The sequence below is a fragment of the Dioscorea cayenensis genome, chromosome 4 (genome assembly GCF_009730915.1).
Source record: "Dioscorea cayenensis subsp. rotundata cultivar TDr96_F1 chromosome 4, TDr96_F1_v2_PseudoChromosome.rev07_lg8_w22 25.fasta, whole genome shotgun sequence".
NCBI lineage: Eukaryota > Viridiplantae > Streptophyta > Magnoliopsida > Dioscoreales > Dioscoreaceae > Dioscorea > Dioscorea cayenensis.
The window spans coordinates 14456457-14462505 of record NC_052474.1 but is presented as its reverse complement, the minus strand read 5'-3'; positions in this window follow the sequence as shown (position 1 = coordinate 14462505).

Here is a 6049-nt window from a genome sequence, read left to right as displayed (position 1 = left end):
TGATGATTTTTCTTACTTTTGATGCATGAACTTATCTCTCGGATTGTCGTAGATCTCTAGCGCGAATGAATGTTCCACGCCTCTAGATCACTCGGAATTAAGAGACAATCTCCTCTTCTTCTCCAAATAGCGGCTAGGTTAGAGAGGAAGAGAGAGCTAGGGGATTGTCTCACTAGAGAATTAGTTGAGATTATTCTATAGTTGGAGAGGAGTCATATTTATAGAAACTTCATAAAACATGATAAACATTATTCAATTATGAATTCTATTCGAAATATGAACCATCATAACATGATAAACATCATTCAATTATGAAATTCTATTCAAAATATGAACCTTCATATTATGATAAACATTACCATAGAAGTTCTATTAGAAATATGAGTCCTAATCTAACTAAAACCACTTTTTATCTTTGAGTCCTCATAATTTTCATTATCTATTCGACTCTATCGAATTTAAATCAAAAATTTAAACTTAAGACAAAAACCCTAGATCAATTTTACAATTTCATCGATCCCATGAAGTAAAATTGTAAATTGACAATTTCTACCATGTACTCAAAACGTAGATCGATTCTTTATCCGCTTTAGCGTAACTCCCTAGGTTCGCTTTAGATTGGCAATGGGAGGATACCAAAGGGACGTGGGTAACACCTAGCCGACCCCGTGGCCCCACGTCATAGCCTAATTGAACACGAATGAGTAGATCATTACGAACCTTTCCGATTATGATTACCATATGTGTATAAACCTTTCATTCTTGTATCCCAACCGAGTGAGAGCAATGGTAATTGTCAAACTCACTGAACTCGATCATATGCAAATAACTATAGTGGGGTAAGATTACCAAACTACCCTTCATGTCCCACATACTTATAGTCGCATAGGATACTGACTCGTTTACTTCCAAAAAACGAATTCCTTCTTGGTGATCACTCACAACTGCTACCTGCCCGACATAGTCGCACTTCGAGGTTGGGCCTACCAAAAGGTGAACTGAGCCTAACAACTCTAGTAACAGACTAGACGTCACAAGTACATTGTGATCATGATACATCAGGTCTATGGTTCACTCATATGATCATAACCAACAATCCCAATCATTGACTGTCATAGAGTAAAACCCATGTGATTGGATTATTGCGAGTCATGTTCGAATACACCAATTCCCAATGATGTATTTATGACATATGCTCCCACTAATCCATAGTGTTCAACTAGCACTCTTTGTCAAAGTATATGTCATACAAATCTTTACGAACCTTTAACGCCCAATTAAAGATTCTCTGATTTGTGAACTATTTAAGTGTATAAGTACCAAACTCTTCTAGTGCTCTTCCCTTTATCCCAGAAAAAGTAAAAGATTTAACTTAATACACATGGACTATGATATTCAAAACTAATTATAATGCCATCACAAGATTTATATGAACATCAAAATAAATGCCTACTAAATAAGAATGTATAATACAAATGAAATGCCCTAATACAAGTATCCTCGTTGGCATTCGAGGGCATAATCCTAATAGAGGTACCCGAGCAATGCTCAACCTAGGGTCTAACATGAAGTTCAAGATTCAGTAAATGCTTCCAAGCCGAGTCTAATGAGTCGAGGTAATCCAAGAACAACAGGTCCTTATCTCCAAGCCACCAGTACTAGTCCCCTACAAGGTCTCGGTGGAGAAATCGCTCAATCTCAACACCTCACACCCCATATGACCGTAATACGCTCTAGGGACACCTAAGACTGAAACCGATTCCTAAAGATAGATCCAACCCTAATTCCTGGTAAAGGATCCCTAACCCCCTACAAGGTCCCGACGGAGAAATCTCTCAATCTCATGCCTCGCACCAAATATGGTTGCATAGAGTCTAGGGAATACGGAGATATGAAACACTCAATTGGAAGGGAAAGGGGAAGCATCCCTATCTCATAACTCACCCTCTCAACCCTCTTTAACCTTGAAGTTCTAACTCGAATGGAAACCTCTATCTCATCAAAGTAACAAATCATGCATATACAATCAACCACAAGGATCAATAAAACATGCAAGCAATGGGAACACAAGATTAAAACTCAAATCAACTCGGATTAACTACAAACATAAAGCAAATCAATACAAATCAATAGATCCTAGGGTTCACATGCCCAAGTAACTACTAGTGTTTAGCCCTCCATGGGGAAAGTTACAAGATAATGATTAATACAATGAAAAGTAACAAAAACCATAGAGAAAACCCCCTTGAATTCATGATGATTGGCCTTGGTGGGTAGTTCAACGTCTTGAAGGATTCCTCTCCGAAACTAGGTCGCCGGTGGCTTGCCAAGTGCTATGATGTCGAAGGAAACTATCAAAGTTGGTGAAGAACACCCTCCAAATTAGCAAAGACCTCCTCTCCAAACCCTAGCCATCTCACCCCTCAAGAGCCGCACAAAAGATGTCAAAGAATAGGGCAAACGGCCTATTTATAGCGCAAAACCGCGCCTGTCATGTGCCCCCACGCACCCATGTGGATTTTCCACGCGCCCGCGTAGAAAATCCACCTGGGCGCATGGGGGCACGTGAGCGTCGACTACTGGAATTTCAATGCATGCGCGTGAACATCAATTTTGCTACAGTGCTGCTACAGTGGAATTGCTACAATCTTTTACTACAACACTTTTCACAAAACGCGGTCCAAACACTCTTCTCTTTAGGCCACATGTCCGGGCACACGTCCATGTGGTAGGCTATAAGACTTTTCTTCATCGACGCATCTTTGAAATGTCTTGCAATCTTCACAAAAAGAAGGAACATGAAGATGTGGCTGTCTTTGTGCCCTTCCAACTAGTGAATTGACTTGAATCCTATTGGAAGTTGGCACACATCTCCACGTTAATGATCTCCTCTCGTGTCTTGGTCCTTGAATTGAATAAGAAACCAACATTGTGTCTTTATAGCCTATCTTTGCTTCCTTTTTACTCTTCAAGGCATTCACAACCTATATGCATAAAAGAACACTAAATACACAATATGAGACATAAACCATGGTAGAAATGATGCTCAATGCATGTAAAACATATATAAAAATTTGCCTACTCAAGCACTTATCACCTGTGAGGAAATTCGCCACGGGCGTGGACTTGTACAAGGCTAGCCCACAGGGGTACTTGCACGCCCCTGCATATTCTTGGGATGGAAGAGAGCTCCTCTGCAAAGATCCACATGGGCGGGCGGAAATCACCCACGCCTGTGTGTTTATCATAGGGTCATCCACAAGGGTGAGTCCACGCCCTTGTGTCTTCTCAGAAAAAATCTCTAATTCTTTGCAAGAAGACACACGCCCATGTGGAAATTACCCACGGGCGTTTGTATCTCACAAGGTTATTCACAGGGGTGAATCCATGCCCCTATGCCTTCTTTGATGAGCTCTCAGTAGAGACCCAAGGGCATGTGAAAATTCCACATGATCATGCATTTTCTCTAGATGCCTTAAGGGAACTTCAGGCTCTGCAAAAAAATTCCTGCACATATAAAAACACTAAGCACCTGCTTCCAGCACACAAAATATACCAGAGACAAACATGAAACATGCTCAAACGACCAACAATTTTGCCATTGACATTTAAGCACATGATAATACCAACTCTTCCACAAGAGAATTATAGCGATGCATCAAAACATATAGACACCAACACTCAACATCTTATTCATGCTAACACTAAACTAATAACTAACAAAACAGTAATCCCTTCCAAGAAGCGCTTGTTTAACGTCACTTAGCTTGACTTACTTTTTCTTACCTCACGGCGGTTCATAGATGAAGGTTTCCCTCTTATACATGACTTGAAAGCACGATGAGCAAAGGCTCTTGAAGGTAGTGGGAGAGTTATCGAGCTTGTTACCACTTAAAGGCTTGTCACCCTTGTTCCATTCATGCACATCCCCAACAGCCTTGGGGCGTTTCTTGTGGCATCTTCTCGCTCACTTCATCTTCCGGAGCATATTTTTCATGATCCCGAGAGTAGGTAGTACTTTCTCCTCTAGACCAAGCATCATCAATTCCTCGTTCTCCTCGTCTTGGTCTAGCAACCACTCGTATGGGTTTGGATTCAACATTTCATGCACATATTCAATGATTAGTTCATCAATAGTGTTAAGGGAATATAAAGTATTATCAAATTGAAGAGAATGTCGCATGGCTTCAGTGAGGCAGTATGTGAGCTTGTCATCTCCAACCCTCAGTGTCAACTCCCCGCCGTTATATCGATCAATGCCTTGGAAGTGTGCAAGAATGGCCTCCCAAGTATCAAAAGAACATCTGCATCCTCATCGACATGCAACACTATGAAATCTACAAGAAATATGTACTAGTCTACCTTAACAAGCATGTCTTCAATGATGCTTCTCGGATGTCTCACCATCCGGTCCACCAATTGCAAAGTCATCCGAGTGGGCCTAGGCTCTCTCAAGCCTAACTTTTGAAAGAAAAAATATGGCATGACATTGATATTGGCCCCTGAGTCTGCCAATGCCATGGCTTCACCCAAGTTGCCAATGTTGCATGGGATAATGAAGCTTCCTGGGTCTTTCTTCTTGTTCAGCATATCCTTTTACAAGACCGCGAACAAGAGGCATCTAAGATCACTGATGTACTCTCTTCTAACTTCCTCTTGTTGGTCAATAGATCTTTCAAGAACTTAGCATACCGAGGCATTTGAGACAATGGCTCTACAAAAGGAATGTTGATGTGCAATTGCTTGAATAGACCCATGAACATTTTGTATTGCTCATCATTTTGGTCGTTCCTCAATCTAGAGGGATAAGGGATTCTTGGCTTGTAAGGTGGGGCTGCCACCTCCTTCTTCTTAGTTGCTCCCTTCTCAACCTCTACAATCTCCAGTGATTCAACATTGGTCTTCTCACTTGGAAGCCTACCATCAACCTCACAACCACTTCTCAGAGTGATTGCATTCACATGCTCTAGTGGGTTGGTTTCGATGTTACTCGGTTAGCTTCATTGTGGTCTCTCCGATAGAGACTTCGCGATTTGTCCCACTTGATTTTCCAGGTTGTGCAATGAAGCGGTTTGGTTGCGAAGTGTAGCCTCGACTGATTGGAACCATGTATCTGATGATTGCACAAATCAGGTCATAGCTTTCTCTAAGTCGTTCATTCGGGTTTCCAAACCTGAAACTCTATTTTCCATGTTCCGGGCTTGTTGTTGTTGGAAACCTGGTTGTGCTATGGCCTTTTGCTACCCATGGTTACTCCATGAGAAATTTGGGTGATTCCTCTACCCCTGGTTGTAGGTGTTGCTATAAGGATTGCCTTAGTTTCTCATTGCATTACCCATAAAGTCAACTTGCTCAATAGATAAAGTACCACCGACGGCTATCGGGTAATTGGATGGGGCATGTCCTCCACCGCATCCATCACAATTCATTATGTCCGCCAATCTAGGAGAAGTTAGAGTTTCTAACTTCTTACTCAATGCCATAAGTTGGGCCGTGATGAGTGCTTGTGTGATAAGAATATGATGTGTTCTTTCCTTATGATGAGCATTACTTTTATCAGGTTTTAACGCTAATATGTGTGTGTTTATGTTACTTTCATGCAAATAGGGTTATGAGGCTGAAAGTTAAAGAAAGAAGCCAATGTGGATCACAAGCCCACTATTTTGAGGGAATCTTGAGAAGGTTCAAACATGAAGACATAAGTCGGGTTCAAGATGCAACAATGTGTGCCAGCCTCCTTGTACTCAAGTTAGAACTATGATTTGGAGGGACACAAGGGCAATCACATTCAAGCATTCCGGCTTGTGTATATATAGCAAGATCTCCACCAACGTGTCCATTTTTTAAGAAGCAAAGCGATTCACGATACAAACGTGTGCCCATATGCGTTACCCCGATTAAAGCATGGATTTGGTAGAGTTTCGGGCCGGTATTGTAGCATTGTACTTTAGCAAAACACTGTAGTAATCCATTGTAGCAGGTACTGTTCACAGACGGCTGAAACTGAGCAAAACAGAGAATCCACACGGGCTTGTGGAAATTCCACACG